The following is a 22,061-nucleotide window of genomic DNA, read 5'->3' on the forward strand; positions in this document are numbered from 1 at the left end:
AATCGTAGCCGCAAATGTAGTTTAAGTACATCCGCAGCTGAAAGTCTTCGCAATTGTATTCTTTATTTGTCAGGATCGCAAATAGTGTCAGTTGTAAGCATTCGTGAGCTTAAACACTCATAGTCACAAGTAGCAATAGTAAGAAGTAATCACGGCCACTACTTATGAAAGTTGCAAATATTCTCATACTTAGTAAAGCAACAACCATTAAATGGTCTTAGTCATAGTCACAAGTAATCGCGTTCGCCAGTATTCAGTCACAAGTTGTTACAAACAGTCGATGTTGCATGTAGTCACCCTAGCACAAACAAATAGATTCAGCCACCGTCATAGATAGTTGCACTTGCAATTATTCCCAAACATTTTTTTATTCGGGATCTAATATGCCTCTTTTTCCTAAACCTTATATGTTAAAAATGAGTAGCTTGCATCACAAACAGCCCTTGCTCCAGTGGCTTTGGAGGTTTTCTCAATCCATGAAATATAATTATTTGACTTTTAGATTGTTTTGAACAAACCGGATATCTCAAAATTTTTAGCGGGTATATTTGGGGGAAAAGGCACTCGGAGGGGCTAGGTGTGATCTTAAGAGTCCATAGGACCTCCAGTTGAATGAAGGTTATATGCGATTGTGTGCTCATCTTGGTTTCAACATGGTTTTCCAGACTTGTCACTTTAAATTTGCTTTAAATTAGTCAAACTCAAAACGAGCAGAAATTAACATGAGTTGGGCTCAAAACCCCTAATCCTTACCAAGGCCAGAACATAATTTGTACTCTACTGAAAAAATATATACGTTTTTACTTTTGTAACTTTAATAAATCAAATAATATCAATAACTAAATATCAGTATATGTATGTTAAACTGACAATGCACATTCATTTGTTGTTTTTTTTCAGTAAAGTGCAGACTATGTTCTGGTCTTGAGAAAGCTTGGGGGTTATCAGCCCTAATCATGTTAATTTCTGCTCGTTTTGAGTTTGATTCAGTTATTTATTGTAATTTCTGTTCGTTTTGGGTTTCATTGATTTATCGATGCTGATTTGTGATAGTTTCACGCTTGGTAGATTATTTGATTTTATTTTTGCTCATTTTTGGTTTAATCGAGCTATGTACTTTTTTTTGAAAAACTTATTTTGTGGAAAGTTTTTTTAATTAATTTCTGTTCTTTTTATATTGACATGGTCTTTTCAGGGAAAAAGTAAATAATACTTTAAGTGTTTTTGTTTTTAAGACTTTGTAGTTTGGCCTGCTATTTGTATGCTGGAGAACAATTTTCATCAATTTTTAACAATATACACCCTTTTAAAAATCTGGGCACAAATAGTAGTGTTTAATTTAGTTTCATACCTCCTCTAGTTGACCTGCAAACTTGATACCATTCGCAAAAAAGTCTGTTTACTTTCTTTGATAGCTTGGATACACTTACGCTATTTTGAGCTGATTAAATTTTAAGAGCATAAGTAGCCCCGAAAGTTTGAACATAATACCCTCAGTCATTCTTGGGATACTGTTGAGATGCCTTATTGGGAATTGGCACTAACACAGTGCACTTTGATTTAATCTTAAGACAGCATTTAGTTTTTAAACATAATGGGCAAATAGGCGGGTGGGGTGAGAGGGGGATTAGTTGCCCTCCAACCACTTTCGACTATTAAAAAGGGCATCAGCCCTTTCTATTTTCAATCGAATGAGCCCTTCTCGAAGTTCCTACGAAAACTCCTTATATACAAAGTGTCCTGGTCTAAACAAAAAAAAAATACATTGTACCCACATCGATCTTTACTATAAGAATGTCAAGCCTTCCAATCACTTTCGACTATTAAAATCAGCAAAAGGCCTGTCGATTACCAATCGAATGAGCCCTTTTTGAGTTTTTACAACAACACTTTCTATAAACACCTTATTATTATGCCCCCAGGGCATAAATTACAACCCTTACCCTAAGGGCTATGAGGGGCGTTGTCATCCTCAAAGATATAATTTCCAGAACATTCAACTACGTTAAAAAAATAGCTATCTCGAAAATTTGATTGGATTTGTTTGGGAGAATGGTGGGTGTGAGAGGGGCGTTGGTTGCTATCCAATCACTTCTTACTATTAAAAAAGGCACTAGCCCATTCAATTTTCAATCAAATGAGCCCTTTTGAAGTTTCTATGACAACCCTTTCAATATATACCTTATATGCCAAACGGGCATCACTTCCCCTCCTGGCCCTGAGGGCTGGGGGGGGGGTTGTCATCCTCTAATAAATAATTTCCAGAACTTTCTACCACGTAGAACAATCTGGTTATCTGAAAATTTTGATTGGATATGTGGGGGGGAATGGTGGGCATGAGAGGGTGGTTAGCTACCCTCCAATCGCTTTCAACTATTAAAAAGGGCAAAAGCCCTCTCAATTTACAATTGAATGAGCCCCTTTTGAAGTTTTTACGACAACACTATCTATAAGAACCTTATATTACCCCAGGGCATAACTGAAACCTTTGCCCGGGGGGCTATGGGGGGTTTGTTATCCTCAAATATATAATTTCCACAACTTTCAACTACGTTGAACAAAATGGCTATCTCTAAACTTTGATTAAATGTGTTTGTGTAAATGGTGGGCATGAGAGGGGGATTGATTACTCTCCACTCACTTTCGACTATTAAAAAAATCACTAGCCCTTTCAATGTCCAATCAAACGAGCCATTTTTTAAATTTCAACAACAACTTTCTATATAAACCTTATATGCCCCCAGGGCATAACTTACAACCCTTGCACTAAGGGCTCTGAGGGGGTTATCATTCTAAAATACCTATTTTCCTGAAGTTTCAATTACGTTGAACACAATGGATATCTCAAAATTTTGGATGGTGGTTGTGAGAGGGGGGTTAGTTGCCCTTTAATTACTTTCGACTATTAAAAAGGGCACAAGCCCTTTCAATTTTCAATGGAATGAGCCCTTTTTGAAGTATCTACAACATCGCTTTCAATAAATACCATATATTCCACCGGGACATAATTTAAAACCCTTGCCCTGAGGGCTGTGGGGGGAGGGGTTGCCGTCCTTAAAGACCTAATTACCAAAACCTTCAACTACGTTTAACAAAATGGCTATCTAAAAATTCTGATTGGATGTGTTTGAGGAAAAAGTGGGCGGGAGAGATGTTAGTTGCCCTCAAATCCCTTTCGACTATTAAAAAAGGGCACTAGCCCTTTGAATTTCCAATCGAATTAGCCCTTTTTCAATAAAAAACTTATATGCCCCCAGGGCATAACTTATAACCCTTGCCCTGAAGACTGTGGCGGAAGGGTTCTGCTCAAAAGTATAATTTCCAGAACTTTCAACTACGTGGAACAAAATGGCTATCTCAAAATTTTGATTGGATGTGTTTGGGGAAATGCTGGGCACGGAAGGGATGTTAGTTACCTTCCAATAACTTTCAGCTAGTAAAAGGGGCACTAGCCCTTTCAATTTCCAATCGAATGAGCACTTTTTTGAAGTTTCTACAAAAAAGCTTTCTATAAAAACCTTATGTGCCTCCAGGGCATAACTTACAACCCTTGCCCTGAGGGCTGTGGGGGGTTGTCATCCTCAAACACTTAATTTCCAGAACTGTCAACTACATTGAACAAATGGATATCTCTAAACTTCGATTGAATGTGTTTCGAAAAATGGTGAGCATGAGAAGAGGGTTAATTACTCTCCATTCCTTTTTGACTATAAAAGAAAGCACTAGCCCTTTCAATTTCCGATTAAATGAGCCCTTTTTGAAATTTATACAACTTTCTATATAAACCTTATATGCCCCCAGGGCATAACTTACAACCCTTGCACTAAGGGCTCTGCGGGGGTTATCATTCTTTCCTGAAGTTTCAATTACGTTGAACACACTGGATATCTCAAAATTTTGGATGGTGGTTGTGAGAGGGGTTTTAGTTGCCCTTTAATCACTTTCGACTATCAAAAACGGCACAAGCCCTTTCAATTTTCAATGGAATGAGCCCTTTTTGAAGTTTCTACAACATCGCTTTCTATAAAAAAAAAACCTTATATGCCCCCAGGGCATAACTTACAACCCTTGCCCTGAAAGCTGTGGGGGGGGGAGGGGTTGCCATCCTTATAGACCTAATTTCCAAAACTTTCAACTACGTTGAATAAAATGGCTATCTAAAAATTTTGATTGGATGTGTTTGAGGAAAAAGTGGGCGGGAGAGGGGTGTTAGTTGCCCTCAAATCACTTTCGACTATTAAAAAAGGGCACAAGCCCTTTGAATTTCCAATCGAATTGGCCCTTTTTAAAGTTTCTACGACAAAGATTTCAATAGAAAAAACTTATATGCGCCCAGGGCATAACTTACAACCCTTGCGCTGAAGACTGTGGGGGATGTGTCCTGCTCAAAAGTATAATTTCCAGAACCTTCAACTGCGTGGAACAAAATGGCTATCTCAAAATTTTGATTGGATATGATTGGGGAAATGGTAGGCACGGAAGAGGTGTTAGTTACCTTCCAATTACTTTCACTATTAAAAAGGGCACTAGCAATTTCAATTTCCAATTGAATGAGCCCTTTTTGAAGTTTCTACGACAAAGCTTTCTATAAAAACCTTATGTGCCTCCAGGGCATAACTTACAACCCTTGCCCTGAGGGCTGTGGGGGGTTGTCATCCTCAAACATATAATTTTCAGAACTTTCGACTATATTGAACAAAATGGCTATCTCGAAATTCTGATTGGGTGTGTTTGGGGGAATGGTGGGCGTGAGAGGGGGTTAGTAGCCCTCCAATCACTTTTGACCATTAAAAAGGGCACTATCCGTTCAAATTTCCAATCGAATGAGCCTTTTTTGAAGTTTCTACGACAACATTTTCAATAAGAATATTATATGCCCCCAGGGCAAAACTTACAACCCTTGGGTTGTAAGTTTTGGGGCTGTGGGCTGTGGGGGAGTGGGGTCTGTGGCCCACCTTAGCTAACGCTTCAGTAATTTTTTTTACATACGGCCAACTTCATGACATATCTCCTAAATTCAAGACATATCTCAAAACTTTGAGATATGTCACGTCAACCTAGCGTGCCGAACATGTTATACCCTCAACAGGGTCTTCTAGGCTCAAGGCTCTAGGCAGGCATGCCTTTCCAAAAACTAACCTGACAAGTATGTGTCCAATAAGAGAGTCATTCATACTCCTGCCATTTACCCGTGCCCCAGCCATTTAAACATTTGCCTCTCAATTACTTGGACTATCTGTCTTGGCTTTTCTCTGTCTACAATTACCCAGCCCAGTCTTGAATCAAAAACATAATTTATATTTGGAAATCAACTACGCTAAACAAAATGGCTATCTCAGAATTTTGATTGGATCTTTTTGGGGAAATGATGGGCATGGATGGGATGTTAGTTGCCTTTCTATCACTTTGACTATTAAAAAGCACAAGCCACTCCGATTTCCAATCGAATGTGAGTGAGTTCCATAATGAAGCTAATTGTGTTAATTTTGCCTTATATATATATTTAATTTTGGGCGTCTTATAATTTGGTTCTTATAAGATGATTTGAATATTTACTTAATCAGAAGGGAAAAGGGGTTGGAATTTATTGTTATCTGGGTACGCAAGAGGGGGGGGGGGGGACACAAAAAATTTGTAACCTAAATAACAATGTTTATCAATGTTTTTACAATAATATTTACCTTTTTTATATATTTTTAAGTAATTTTTGTTCTTCCTGAGTTTTAGTTGAATAAATTATGACAAAATAAATATATTTCAAGATCTATTTATTAGCTAGGTATCGCAAAGGAAAATACTATCCTTGTCTGAATAAAATGATACAAGATATATTATAGACCCCCATATCTCCCCCGTAGATTTTGAAAAATATTTTTTTAGGGCGTACTTTGATGCGTCTTTTTAATGCTTCCATTGAAAAAAAAAACGAAAAAAGACGAATTTTAGACCCCCCCCCCTCCCCCCAAAAACAAATTAATTAAATTTTGCCTTACTCCCTAAATGTTCGTGAATGAATCAGGCCACTGACTCTCCCAAGGATAACTGTCCCCTTTACCCCCCCCCCTAGCTACACCACTGGCTGTTAGTGAGTAAATAGGCTAATATAAGAAAATACCGTGGAAACTGCAAAATTTGTCAGTTTATGTTTTTAAAAAGGCCAAATTTAGGCATCAATGATATAAATAGGGGAGAACAGTCCCCCCCCCCCCCGATAAATTGCCCTCTTATATTTTGAAATTAACTTCTGTATTTTTTTTTTGGGGGGGGGCTGTTTTAAAGAAAAAGATCTTTTCACAATTGAAGATGCTGTGAATATATCAGCAAGTTACCCAATGCCGGCTTAAGGAAATGCCCCAATGAACAAAAACCACAAACAGTTAGTTTCTCATTATAATAGAAACATACATTGCAAACGAAGAAGTTTTTTGTTGGTTTTTTTTTTTACGCCAGCAAAATTTAGATTTAGTTAATGAATCAAAAGGGAAAATATAGAAAATAAATTCAATGGGAAATAGATGAGAAATGACTTTCGATGTAAACTCTGCTAAAACTATAAATATAGACTTTTACAAAATACCAAGGGGTTATTTTCGGGGGCGGGGGAAATGCGTAGAACCAAAGTAGCCATAGTCATAGTCAGAATCCTTTGTCCGATGGGCAAGGTTTCAGTTCCTCGTGTCACCGGTTATTTGGTTGTGGTAAAATCTGAGGAAAGTAAGCAGGAAGAGAGCGCAACAGAACAGGAAGGCTGGCCCCGAATCACCCCCCCCCCCCATTACACTTACTGGCTGAAGGAGCATGAAACGGAGATCAGCACCAACACTTTGGACATTCAAAGTTCAATGCTGCATTACTTACTTACTTACATAGCCACAGCTTGTTTTAAAAAACAAGTAGAACAATAGGGAAATTCTATTTATAAGAGTGGAATACAACTATAAATAAATATTAAATGGCAGTGTGGTCTTCGCTGCTATTTACATAGCTGGTTTGAAAAACAAAACAAATTGACGTGTTTGTAAGTGATCTAGAAAAAAAAATGACGTATTCTACGTATTCTGAACCAAATTTGAAAATTTATAAACATAGTGAAGATATTAACTCTCGTCCTTCCAATTACTCTGTTATTGAAGAAGAATTTCCGCCTCAAAATAATCAAGTGACCCCCTTATAAATATTTATTTCTTATTTATCTCTTATAAAAATATTTCTGGGAATCAAGAGGAATCATTTAACAGTTTTGAAGCCCCCCACTCCCCTTCCCCATCAGTGGAAACTTTCTATATCCATTGTCGCAGGGGTCGCCCGCGACGAAGTGCACGAAAAAAGTGACTTTAGTTACTAGAGGACACCAAAAAAGTGACAAAAAGTGACGGCTCAGAAGCCGTCAGAGCATAGTCAGATGGATTACAAGGATCAAAATTACTACCGTAAGACCATCACAGGCCTATGAGAGCCCAAGAACTTACAGACAGAAAGGCTATATATATATATATATATATATATATATATATATATATATATATATATATATATATATATATATATATATATATATATATATATATATATATATATATATATATATATATATATATATATATATATATATACTCCGGAGCACTTGCATCTCGGTCCAGGTTTGTATATTGGTTGAGATAGGGAATGATCATACTGTCTTATATCTATATACAGTGGTTAATCTCAAGAATAAGCATATCTAAAGACCTTCAATTATCTAGTTTTGCATCCATCACAATAAATGTATTAAAAAAAATAAGCAACGGAAATTCCGATGCAAGAATAACAAGTGTGCAATGGTCCAAAACTCATACCCCTTTCAGTTCTCTTGAATATAGTTTTCAAAAACAAATGTGAGAATTACCAACACCAATTACCTTAATCTTGGCTACAAAACATTCACAATTGGCATCAAATTTTCTTTAAATCCGGCTTTGAAAGTGAAAGGAATTTTATCTGCTATTAAAGCCAGTCTCTATTGTTGGTTCCCATTACAAAAAAAAAAAAACATTAAATAGTTATTACCACAATGAAACACATATCAATATTTATGAGATTGACTTCGAATAACAACAAGTTCCCTTTGTTGAAAAAAGACCCTCAGTCATTTTCTCATTTAAAGTTTGATGGTTGTGTGTGTTTTACGAATGTCAATCAGAACAGTAGAGGATGTCTTCACATTACATTTTTAAATCCTAAATACTTCGACACCTATTTAAGGGAAAGCAAATGCGGATCTCTCTAATCGGTTCTCTGTATTGAGTTTCCCTGTAATTAAAAGATGAACAAAAGAAAACACAACAGTGCTACTCAAAATTTTCAATGGTCCGTTTCTTAATTTGATCCTAAAGAATTTTTGAAGGTTTCAGACTCCTTTCCAAAATTTAGATGAATTTCTTTTCAAATTAAAATTTTGCTATTAAAATTAACTTTAAAATTGTTAAAATTCTTGAATCAGCTAAAAATGATTTTTTCACTAGACAGTTTTTTTAATGTATTTTTCATCTATTGGTCACTATGGATCGTCGACTATTCATTACAACGTTCCAGCTATTGTTGCAATCATGAAAACCTTTTGAAGCAGAAGCAAGCCTTTGGCCAGAAAAGATAAGGCTGACTTGCATTTCAATTTCAATTTCTCAGTTTGTTTGGTTTAGGGTCAAAGTGTCTCAATTGGATTTTTTTTTTCATTGTTAAAATGAATATTAATATGTGTCTTGGACATCCACAAACGAATCGGACATCTACCTAGATTTCCCAGCAATCAAAAAAAAATTATGAAAAATTAAATATAAAAAAAATGTTTTCAACTAAAAGTAAGGAAAACCATCAAAAGTCATAATGAACAAAATTATTACTTTTATGAGGGTGGTTGCCCCTCTTAAATACCTCGCTATTTACACTAAAATTTTTTTAGTACAGAACCAATTGGGAATAAGAGTCTTCTAGACTTAATTATGATGATTATTAAATGATAGCAAAATGAATGAACAGTAGGCTCTTCGAAAAAACTGGTAAGGATTCAGAAAATCTATTAAAAGAAGAAAGTCGAGAAACTAATTTTCTGAATTTAATGCAGCAACAACTTTATTAGTATGCTCTTTGTACCCAAGAGGACACAAACATTTTTTAACCTAAAAAACAATGCATTACCTATCTTGCAATCTCATATTTGAAAAATAGCTTCTAACACTGTGTAACAATGCTTGTACAATAATTTTTACTTTTTTATACCTTAACGCAATTTTAATTTCTTCCTGAGTTTTAGTTGAATTAGTTATGACCGAAAGAAAAACAAAGATATTCAAGATCGATTTGTTAACAAGGCATTGAAAAGGAAATACCATCCAGGCCTGAATAAAAAGATGCAAAAGATATACTACAGAGGTAATCTCCCCCCCCCCCTATATTCTCCCTTTAGATTTTGAAAAATACCTTTTATGGGGTACTTTCCTAGGTTTTTTGTATGCTTCAATTGAAGAAAAAACGAAAAAAGACGAACTTTTGACCCCTCCCCTCCACCTAGATACTTATAATTACATTTTGCCTTACCCCCTAGTGTTCATGAATGAATCAGGCGGCTGAATTTTCCCAAGAAATTTCTCCCCTATACCTCCCTAGACACACCACTGGCTGTTAGTGAGTAAATAGGCTAATTAAATAAATGCAAAATGTGTCAGTTTATGTTTTCAGTTAAAGTGAATTGAAATTTGCCTGTCTTTAGAACCAATCTCCATTGTTTCCATTGCCTAAAAAACATTGAATAATTATTATCAAAATGAAATACAGATCCATATTTATGAGATTGACTTCGAATAAAACAAGTTCCCTTTTGTTAGAAAATGACCCTCTGTCATTTTCTCATTTAAATTTTCTTGGCAGTATGTGCTTTACGAATCTCAATCACAACAGTAGAAGAAGTCTTCATATTACATTTTTAAATTCTAAATACTTAGTCACCTAATTAAGGGAAACCAAATGGGGATCTCTCTAATTGGTTCTCTGTATTGAGTTCCTCTCTAATTAAAAGAAGAACAAAAGACGACACTATAGTGATTATCATGTTCAGTGACTTTCCTGTTCAAAGTGGAGGCTGAGTGGGGTTTTAATTTCCAAGTGAAAGGTTTTTCACGGTGACTATTCCAATTGTCCGTTCCTTAATTTGATATGACGGCATTTTTGAAGGTTTCAGGCTCCTGTCCAAAAATTTACATGAATTTCTTTACAAAATAACATTTTACTATTAAAACTAACTTAAAAAATTGTTACCATTCCTGAATCAGTAAAAAATGGTTGTTTTTTTCAACAGTTTTTGTAATGCATTTTCAACTATTGGTTACTATGGATTGTTGACTATTCATTTCTACGTTCCAGCTATTTTTGCAGTTCAATCATGAAAGCCTATTCAAGCAAAAGAAAGCCTTCGGCCAGAAAAGATAAGGCTGACTTGCATTTCAGGTATAATTTCAGTTTACATTTAAGTCTCAATTAAAATCATTTTTTTATTATTATTAAAATGAATATTAGTACATAATGAATATTTACAAGTACTGCATTTAGTTACTACACTAGAATGACTATCCTCTCTTCTGGAAAAGGAAGATCGAAGTTCGAGTCGCTTACTAAAACTAGCTGCAACACCAAGCTGCCTACTAATAACATAGCTAGGCATGCTTCTTCTCCATATCAACGTATCTAGCCTCCCTCTTTACACCCTCCCAATAATTTTCACTTTTCCTTGAATCCCTCATTTTGCCCTCCCTCACCAAATTTTGGGACGATTTGCTTTCCGTTTGGCCCTGGATGGTTGGCTGAAAAGGAGAATCTTTGACTGTCTGCCCTCTTTCATTCACAGCACGTGTCTTAGCCATCTCAACTTTTTTCTCAATATCATGGTTGCAGCGGTAGGTACAACCTAGTAGAGCAAACTACAGCCCATAGTGACCAAAAGTTAAAAAATACGTTTAGAAAAAAAACTGCCTTGTGAAAAAAATCGACATCTAACACTGATTCAGGAAAGGCAACTACTATTTCGGTTCGTCTTAATAGTAAAAGTTTATTGCGAAAAGAAATTTATGGTAATTTCGAAAAAAAAAATCCTAAAACCCCTAAAAAATGGCGTCATATCAAAATGAAAAGTATATCATTGGAATCAGCAGAGTCAAAAACCTAATGCAGGGACAATACAGTCCCCCACCTTGAACAACAAGGGAAGTCACTTTTTTGCATGGGTAGCACTGATCTGTCTCCCGATTTTTTTTTTTCTTTTGGGGCAATTGGTTTACCAGTGCATCATAGAGAGATGCTTAATAGTAATTTCTCACATCTACGTGCTTTTTAAAAATTTCATCATCTGCAAGTGCGAAATGGCAAAAAAATGGCGCTTTCTGTACCATTTCTCAAGAGGTGAGGCTAGCGAGATACCAGAACATCGTAGACGGATATTTGATAGCTCACATAAAATTTATTTCTCATATCTACGTTTCCCCTATATATTAAACTACCTGCAACTGCCAAATAGCACTAAAAATGGCACTATAGGTGCCATGTCTCAAGTGGAAAAGCTGGGGCTATTGGGCTGCCAGAACTTCTTAGAGAGATGTTTAATAGCTCATTAGAAATCTATTGCTCATATCTACGTGTTTTTTATTAGTTTTACCATGCGTGTGCCATACTTTACTAAAAACGGCACTTTTGGTGTCACTTCTTAAGTGGAAAAGCTTGGAAGTATAAAAAGGTACCGTTGTAATAAATATGGTCCAGAACACAACTGAAGATTTACAAGAACCCCTCCCGCATACTCCCCCTCCCAAACCCCTTATTAAGTCTCATTAGTCTGTTGGGAGGATTCACTATAAACTCTTTAACATATTCAGTCGAAGTTGAGGCTCGCAAAATGACTTTTAAAATATTGGGTGTTCTTAAGAGGAGGAAATTAATAGAATAACAAATAATTGAATCTCGAAATTCCAAAAGAGTATTCCTTAACGTACCTGTATGTCTAAAGTTTTTTTATGTTTATCAGGGGGAGGGGGAGATGTTTAGTGAAATAAGTTAGACATACAGACATTTTACTTAGGTTTTGCAAACCTTAAAAATCTTCTTTAGTAAAATAGATACTCTTTCCTAACTGTCAAGGTTGCCCACCTTCAAAAATCGTGTACACCCTTTTGTGTAGCATATATTTCTCGGCATTATTCGACAAACTATCATAAATTAAATACTTTATTTTTAACTGGAAGTAGTGAGCAACATTTAAACTTAAAACGAACAGAAATTATTCCGTTCATGAGGGGGCTGACCCCCCCCCCTTAAAAAAATTAAAAAGATCATTGCAGTGTTCCTTCTGTATCAAATTTAAATTAAAAACGGGCAACCATTAATTTAAAAAAAAAGCATTTTTTGAGGGAAATAAAGAGTGAAGTTGAAACTTAAAACGAACAAAAATTATTGTTTCACTGTGTATTTAAAATATATCAATAGAACTGGTACAAATAAACCAAATCATTATATTTCCTTATGTTTGTAGGATTATGGAAGACTAACACTTTACTGAAAACACAAAACAATATAGGAGTTTTGGTACGATAAAAGTAAACCGATTAAGGACACTTGTTACAGTATAATAATTAAGAATTTTAGGATTGTTGCTAATTTTTCTTTTCGTTTAGTTTGATAACCCTTCAGGACAATGGTTGTCGTCTTGGTTCTGAAAAGGACATGTCATGATTAGTTTGTAGACAAGTTTGAAGTAATACCATCTTGATAATATTAGGATTATAGACTGGCCATAACTTTTCATCATAACTTGAAATTTTCTGTTGTATAGAGAAATTACTTGACTTTGAGAGTTCATATTATGGATATTTGATCTTCATTTTGAGTAATACTGAAGTGTATTTCTTACAATTTCATTGTTTATTACTCACTATTGGTACCAAAGTGTTACCTGATACATCAATCCAATGTTTCTATTAGCTGTTCAGAGACTTTGCGGTTATTAAAAAAGTATTTAATTTTTATGCTTATGTTTTTGAGATAACTGTAATTGTATACCGAGAGTTACTGATATCAAAGCTGGTGTAAGACTATGAAAAGCTTTATAGATTAGCGTGTTGCTATCAGGCTACATAATCACTTTCAACTAATAAATCAACAATCTTGTTTTTTATACTTGGTTTTTGTGTTTTCAGTAAGGCGCTAGTCTTCTACAATCCTACAAACATAGGGAAATATAATTATTTGGTTTGTTTGTACTAGTTTTATTGATATATGTTAGATATAGTGTGAAGCAATAATTTTTGTTCGTTTTTCCATTAAACTCTTTACTTCCCTCAAAAAATTTGTTTTTTTAAATTAATAGCACTTTGAGGCTGTATAGAATCAAGTTTTTCCTACAGGATAATGTTTAAAACACAGTTAATCTTATGGGTTTTTTTATACTAAAAAAAATTATTAAGGGTACCTAAAATGATTTTTCTTAGCTTAGATGTGTTTTAGAGGTATTTCACTCACTTAAGAGGTATTTATCTATAAAAGAGCTCCACCATTTGCGGCCAGGGATGCGACCCCCCCCCTTCTTTAGGAAAACTCTGAACAATTATCAAAGTATGAAAATGAGAAATAAGGTTCTCCTGTTTGACTTTTTGTTCCAATGATTTAAGAATGGCTCTTGTTTTATCAGAATAACATACTATTTAGAAGTTCAAAAAAAAAAATTAGCGTAAAGAGCGCAATGTGTAGGGGGCAGCCCCCCTCATATACGTAATAATTTCTGTTTGTTTAAGTTTTAATGTTACTCCTTAATTTCAGTTGAAAAGACTTGTTATTTTTTATTTAAATTCTGATCGATTTTAAATAATACCAGGAAATCCGGCTCCCTCTCTATTGAAAAGTCCTTTTCCTCACGAAAAATTCCTCAATGGAAATATCATCCCACGAAACCTCCACTCCCACCCCTGCCCAAAAAGTACATGTACACTTCCCAATAACCAATACTAAATGTATACAAAGGGTAAAGTTCATAGCTTTCACTTCTTCCCCCAGAAGATGTGGGAGTCAAGTCATGCTCTAACACATATTAATTACATGTTTTGACTGTTGAACAAACCGACTATCTCAAAATTTTGATCAGAAGACTTTGAAGAAAAAGAAAGCACGGGAGAAGGTTAGCTGCCCACTAATATTTTCATTCACATAAAAAGAGCAATATGACTTTCGATTTTCGATCAAATGAGCCTTCTTTCATTATTCTAGGATCACTGATTTGATATAATGTTCCCTGGGAAAAACAAACAAAAAGAAAAAACAAATAAACGCGCATCCGGGATCTTTTTTCAGCCAAACAATGTAAAATTCGACATTTTAGTATATATGAACTTGATACATCTTCAACAGGGTTCTCTGACCTCTCAATGTTTGATCGAACCAGCATCCTCCGAAGTTTCTAGGACCATGAGGCAGAGGTATGGATGAAGAAGGGACAGTCCTCCTCTTATACAGAATAAGTTCTGCTCATTTTTAGGTTTAATGGTGCTCTTTACTTTCATAATAACAGCGTAGACCAGAGATACTCCCATAAATGAAGAGGGATTTATTATAAATTTAACATTTTGATATATTTTTTAAAGTCTTGTTCCCCTCCCCAGAGAAAATAACCCCCCCCCCAAACAGAATACGGCCCTGGGGATAACACATAAATTTCTACCGCCACCCGCCTCTTGTTTATTTCTTAGAACTAATTCTATATTTATCTGATGGCTCAATGAGAGTTTCGATGTTTTGGTATTAAAATGTGCCCTTTGAGGCACCTCCCTCCCTCCCAAACTAGCCAAAATATTTTTGAGGTCTATAGAAATTTCACTGTGTTAGGTAAATTTCCTGTTACTTTGCATTTCCAAACATTGGTATATAAGGGCTTTAACACTCTACAATGGGGTTCTGTGATTGTTTTGTAGTTAGGTGGGGAGGGCGATGCCTCAAAGGGTGCATTGTAATACCAAAACATCCCACCTCTGAATGAGCCTTCAGATAAATACGGAATTAGTTCTAAAAGAGACAAGGAGAAGGTGAAAATAGGGCCATATCCAGGACTTTTGTTTGGGAGGTTATTTTTGCGGGGGGGGGGGGACAAAAACTTTGAAAAACATCAAAAATATGAAACTGATATTTAATCTCTCTTGATTTCTGTGAATATTTCTGGTCTACGCTGTTATTATGAGAGTAGAGTGACATTGACCGCAAAATGAGCAGAACTCATTCCGTATAGGAGGGGGACTTAAAATTTTTTGTTTGATTGTTAAATTCAATAATTGTAAATTGTTTGGTACCCACCCCCCTCCCTCCACTTTTTTAGTTTTTCAGCTCAAGAATTGAAATGTTGGATTGCAATTAAAATTTTGAACAGAATTTGAATCGATTGTAAAAATTGGTGATCAAATGTAACTTTCCTGAATATTAGTATTATAACATTTTAACTTCGTTCAATCGAGATTTTTGAGTGAGAGAAGAGTATGTTAATTGTGATTATCATTCTGTGTGACTTCTGATCTCCCATGGTGCCAAAGCCATCAGAACCTCTACAAAAGGGTTCTGTAATGTTCAAAACACATTACATACATATTTTGAAACCCATTGGAACATAGTTGCCTATATGCATAGAAAATATAAATATTAGTGTTTCAAACTGATGACAATAAGTTTCTACTAGCATCCCCCCCCCCAAAAAAAAAAATCTGGCGAGGCTCGTGATGGCCCGCCTCGCCTTTTCTGCATCTATGCCAGAAGGCATACTAAAGTAATATTTTATGCTACACAGACAAATATTGCAGCAATGGAAAGGGGCAGTATTACCTCCCACCACCACCACCACCACACACCACTGACAAAGGTGTAGATTTAAAATATTCCTGGTAATCAAGAGATATTTTATATCAGTTCTGAAGCCCCCTCCCCCCACCTTTCCCCATCAGTTTAAACTTTCTAAATTCATTGTCATTTAAACAAACCCTCTGAAGCATTTAGTCTTTCTAATCTTTTGTCTATAAATGTGTTGAAAAACTGATTCCAGAGAAAATGTATCCTAAAATGTTTTCCCATGCCCCGATCCACAACGGATATTATTTTGTCTGCCCCCCCCTCTCACGGAATATTTTCTGCGAGCGCCCATACTATCAATATAACTCAGGTTTGAGAGATCTTCAATGTGAGAATTATTCTGCAATGAATAGTAATTTGTGCTCGTTGCTATGGTAATAAAGATGATTAGATGGAGTTGATTCCTCCGCTGCACCATTTTTTTTTTTCATCAACCAAAAGCCATTTAGGGTCAAATTTCCCAAATTACTTAAAATTTTCTATAATCCATGCTACTAACGCTGATAGTCCAATTTTTTCCTGATGTTTTCCATAAAATTACCTGCGGATTGTTTCGGGTTCCTGAATAACTAACCGTATTTCAAATAGTAGGCTCTATGAAAAGTGGGCTTCAATCCCACTTTGTAGGGCTTGAGTCCAAACTCGTCCATTTATTTTGAATTGAAATTATCAATTATTTTGCAGTAGGTTGCATCAAGACATGGCTAATTGTAGAAAGAGAAAAACCAAGACAGATAGTTCAAGTAATTGAGATGTCAATCTATTGTAACAATCCAAGCTGAAATTCTCATATTCTTCAAATGATTGAAACTATTTTGGTCTCAGGAAAAGCTTTGGTCCCAGAACCCAGTGATTTCAGATCTACACCAAAGCGCTTAAGAACCATACATCAAGAAGTCCCCGGGACCTCCGGTTGAATGGAGGCTTTTTGCAATCCTGGGCACATCTTGATCACTACATGGTTTTCCGCACTTCGCAATGTTTTTTTTTTATCAACAGTAATATTCCTGCACAGACAATCTCAATCCTACTACGTCCGACTCATTATATATTCATGTCTACAAATATTATGTTACAACGGGGAGGCTGCCAAAAAAGATAAATATATGAAAAGATTGTTCAGTCCAAAAACGCCTTCCAAAACAGACCAAGCCCAGAATAATTAGCCATTAATCAAAATTCAGTCAAGGCTCAAGCTACAAAGGCCCATTATCTGCAACAGCAGACATACATTTTTCTGACATCCTTAAAACCCTGATTTCTATGTGCTGTGGATTGTTTTTATGCTTGATGTTTTCCTTGTAGCATATTAAGCATAGATGTCGGTGTCCATATCATAGATCTTACTATTTCCCCGTAAAAGTTGTTATTCTGTTATAAAGTCATAAATAAAAAACCGAAGCACAAAACGTGCAGTCATCTAGGATACTTAAATCATAATCATAGCTAAAGTCTGGGGGACTTTTAATTCCCCATTTGATTCCTTGCTCTCACATTATTTTTGCTGCGCTCCTAAGGACAAATTCCATCAGAATCACCCGTGTAAATGGTGATAGAACGCAACCCCGCTCACCTCCTGATTTAATACGAAACCAGCTGCTAACCTCATTTCCTACCATAACAGCAGCAGTGTTATGCTCGTACATAGCACTAATCACGTTAATCTATTTGTCTGGTATACCCTACAAGGATAAGACCTTCGCTAAAACTCTTCAATCAACAGAATCGAACGCTTGCTCATCATCTATAAAACTAAGGACTAAAGGTGTGTGATAACTCAGGCACTTCTCAAGTATTAACCTAAGAGTGAAAATTTGGCTGGCACATCCTCTAAACTTTCTAAACCCACACTGTTTTTCTCTTATAAATTTGTCTACAGAATCTCTCAACCTAAAAAGCATCAAGTTAGTAAGTAATCTGCTACCTAGAGATCAGGCTAATGCCTCAGTAATTACCACAATCACTCTTATCACCTTTCTTATACAGTGGTATAATTAAGGTTTTCCTGAAATTGCTAGGTATTTCCCCTTTTTTGAAGAGTCATATCCATAATCTTCAGTAAGTTATTTATAACCTCAGAGCCACCATATTTAAGAAATTCATTTTGTGTTTTCTAATAATGTATCGGCTGACAAGAATTTACCTTTCTTTTTATGAGTTTTCCATTTGAATGAAGAACTGGGAAGCTATGAAAAGCAAGGGTCTGTCCTTTTGATATTCCATTTCCCCTTATAAGAACAATGGTTTTGAAGGTGTTCATCCGATCTTGTTTATTCTCTAAACTATACGAAGAATTCTCTGCTGAATTCTTTGCAGAAGGACAAAATCCTTCCTCCTCTTATAGACCTGGAGCAATTCGGGAACCTCAGTTCGACATCTATCTTCAAGTATATTGGTTATCTCGTCAACTTTATTGGTAAAATTCCTGAAAAGTTTAATGCCTGGCTTAATCTAATTTCCATTAAAGATCCCAAAAAAGCATTGAACTTTGTTAATTACGATGTATTAGTTCAAAAACTTGTCACTGAATTCAATATTGACCTTTTCCTAGTGAAATTTGTTGCTTCTTTCATATGAAATAGATCACAAGCAGTCAAATACCATATTCATTATTTCAACTATCTCCCTGTTCCCAATGGAGTACCCCAACGTACTCTCCGAGTTCCACTTCAGTGTCGGTAATGAATTTCCCCACGAATTGAAATTTATTGGTGAGCTTAGGGTTGTTGAAACCTTTTAAAGAAATTTAATGAGTATCCTCATTAACATTGTACAAGATGTCGTGGAATACGAGGCGAAAGTAAACCCTTTTAAATCCACGATAATGCCAATATATTCCTTAAAACTCCGCCTCCTTTTCTTAATCATATACCTCCTGGAATTTCTGCGTCCTCCCTGAAATTATTCGGTGTCACAGATTCCACAAATTTAAAATAGGATATCCATAATAACAATATTATTCATAAAGCTAAAGCACCTATCTCCTTTCTAAAACTCCAGAATAACGTGTCCTCCTCCTGATTCCTAAAGGATTTATATAAGGATATAATACGTCTGACACTTTGCTAGAAACCCAACATGTTAAAATTAAGGGTCCCTGCTTTGCACCCTTATCGAAGGGATGGTAGAAGGGTTGGTACAAACAATCTGAAGTTACAGCGTGGAGAAAACAGCTCTGGGATATAGAAACCTCAATATTTTCCCTGCTGAAGAATACCAACCTGCAAACGTCAACCTCCCTTTTGCAAAAACCAACTGCAATATCAGTGTTTGCTCCCTTCGAAAATGGGAAGCAGATCCCATGCACATGAATAAAAAGTCTGCAACTACAAATTAATTTACAAATGCACTATAATTATAGCTTTCAGAGTACTAAACAATGAATCCTATGAGAGTAACAGCTATAATAACAGCTATGAGAGTACTAAGTAATGAATCGAATGTAAGAAAGTAAAAGAGGGAATAACGTAAAATAGTTTTTTTTAAGGAAGTAATTTGACTGAGGGAGGGAGTTTTTTGGGGGGGGGGGAATGGGTGGAAATTATATTAGGTGATACGTTTTATGGGGCTTAAGAAGTTAGGAGAGTTTTCATGTGCAGATAAGGCACACAAGGACCATTTTCTGTAATCTATTTGCTTATTAATATAGAACATATAGATAGATAGAACATATTTATTTACTAAAAATCCTCCTTTGTCCGTCCACATCGTGAATATACTTCTCCTGTTTGGCGCCCGCAAATTTCGCTGGAAATCCAATAAAATAAAATTTATTCAAACAATAGCCTCTTAACTTGACGATACACAGCTTGACTTCCAGAAACGGAAAAAAAATAACCCTATCTGGGGAAAAAATAACAAAAAAACGTATCCTCTTTTTAACGCTTGAACAAACCCCTTTCAAAGTTCAGTCTTTTTTTCATATTATGCCCCATATAATATGGCCCAAAATTTATATATTTGTTTTTAAATGTTTTATTGATTGTTTTTATAAAATGGCGGTGCATTACTTTGCCAGTTTTTTATGTGGAAGTGTTTATAAGCCTTTTATACGTTATTCTGCTTTTGTTTTTACTTCAGAATAGAAATTTGGCTTGGCCCAGCTTGTGAGTTATTTTTAAAGTAAATTTTATCTTAACATTTAAATTTGATGGCGTTTGTATTTGCTTAAATCTTCTTTTCAGTCCATGACAAAATGTTGAATATTTGAAAATTTTAACTGCAAGAAACTTACATTATTCTGCTCTAACTGATCAACTATATATGAATGAGCAAATGCGCTATTAAATTTCAAAATTGTCACTAGTGTAACAAACTTAGCTTACGTCTCCTTTAAATTAACCTTATTAAAATTCTCCTTCAAATTTCTTTCAGAAAAACAAAATTTCTTTTATCAAAAATATAATTTTCCTGACTGAGAGACAAAGAGCGATTTCAAATGAACTATTTTACTAGTTTTTTCATATTTTTTTTTAATGGGGGGCTTTTGAGACTTCTATCTGTTAGAGAGAAGAATCTTAAAATCAAATAGCGTCAATAAACTCAAGGATAAACGGCAAATTCTCCCATTATCGATAGCTAAAAATTAACTCAAGGATAGTTTGTGCAAATTTGCCCTCTATCTCTCAATCAGAAAAATAATATATTTTTTATACACACCAAAATTATTGTTTATAAACCCGTCACACCGAAGTTGGTAGCCTCTCCTTAGTCCCTAGTATTAATCTAAAAGAGAAAATTCTTTAGAGGGAAAATAGCACAGAACGATACTGATTACTGCACATAATAAGGTAAAATGAAAAATAGATAATTGACCGTCTACCACATTTAATTCAGTTTCAGCCTTCAATCAAGTTTCCAAAAAGCTCATCCCCCTATTTATATCCAAGGCACCCAATGCTCCTCAACCGTCCAATCCAAGAAATAATACAAATATGCTCTCTCGATCAATGTCTACTACCTGGTATCCTACTTCGTCATTAGCCATTGGTATTCCATTGGGTGTTGGTGAGTCTCTTCTTCTCTCTTAAAAAACATCCAACTGCCACTTCTGGCTTACTTCTACATTTTCTGTTCTTCTTGTTTGAAGTTACACTTCTTTCATAACACAGTGACTTTTCCACGCCTGTAAAATGACTTAATTTATGTGAAGAAAACAGTCAAATATTACTCCCGTGCTTGTCTCGATACCCCGTACTTGTCGCGCTTTGGTACGGCAATCAGTAATTTACTACTTTTTGGACAAAGATGAAGCACAATTCCGGGAAGGTAAGCAGCAAACATGATCCTTCAATCCCAACACCCCTTTGCCCCAAAAAAAATTTTTTTTTTTTTTTGTTTCAGTAAGAGTGCTTCGCTACTTCAGAAAAGACTCGAAACAAAACTTGAAAAACACATTTAACCGAAAATCGTACAAAGTAAAAAGTACTAAAAACTAAACAAAAATAAAATAGGCAAAATTAACCACAGGGTATCCAGTTGTTTTATAAATCTATAGCCCAGAAAGTAAGCTAGAAGACATGTTTTCCACTAATCTAAGCAGTTATAAGGGATCAAAGGCCTAATTCAGTTTTGTATAAACATACTATTGAGAGGATTATCCGGAGCATACAAATAAATAGTAGCCTAATTATTGGTTAAATGAAAATTTCTAGAAACTGAGACTGGAAATAGGTGCTAGTATTAATAAAATATCACCAGTTCCATCTAGCGCTTAACAGATCTTGGCGCTATTGTTGTTTTTTTTTCTTTAACTTAGCAAATTTATTAGTTTCATAAATTTATATACAGTGCTGATTACTATGCTAATATTGTCTTATAATTACACCAAAAAAACTGAAGAGACTTCAAATACCAGAAAGCATTGGTTACTTTTCCTTTGATACTAGCGCAAGTTCCAACTCTTTTAACTTACCAAGATCTCATCGAGATGTTCTTCATTTAGAATTACGCAAACATCACAAGTTATAGTCTAGGAAAGAAATAAACCAGAAAAAAAACAAGTATACAGTTAGGTTACCCATCAAATGCCTTTTCCAAATTTGGTTATCACCACTGTCACAATTATATACTAATCACACTCTCCCAACAGGCCCACACACAGTCCCTAACTCTATGCAAAAAGAAATTACCGATATTTCATGCTGAAAACATATAGCCTTTGC

The 22,061-nt window shown here is 35.3% G+C and overlaps 1 long non-coding RNA gene across 2 annotated transcripts in view; it reads right to left on the reverse strand.

Annotated features, from left to right (window-relative positions):
• The window catches only part of LOC148939674 (uncharacterized), a 128,349-nt gene extending 107,391 nt beyond the window's left edge, over positions 1-20,958 (reverse strand). For both annotated transcript variants that reach the window (XR_016143551.1, XR_016143550.1), the window contains exon 1: positions 20,858-20,958. This is a non-coding gene — a long non-coding RNA (uncharacterized LOC148939674). The remainder of the gene's footprint in view (positions 1-20,857) is intronic.
• Positions 20,959-22,061: the final 1,103 nt, after the last annotated feature.

The sequence above is a fragment of the Artemia sp. Qi Xiang Cuo genome, chromosome 21 (assembly GCF_049724085.1).
Source record: "Artemia sp. Qi Xiang Cuo chromosome 21, ASM4972408v1, whole genome shotgun sequence".
Lineage (NCBI taxonomy): Eukaryota > Metazoa > Arthropoda > Branchiopoda > Anostraca > Artemiidae > Artemia > Artemia sp. Qi Xiang Cuo.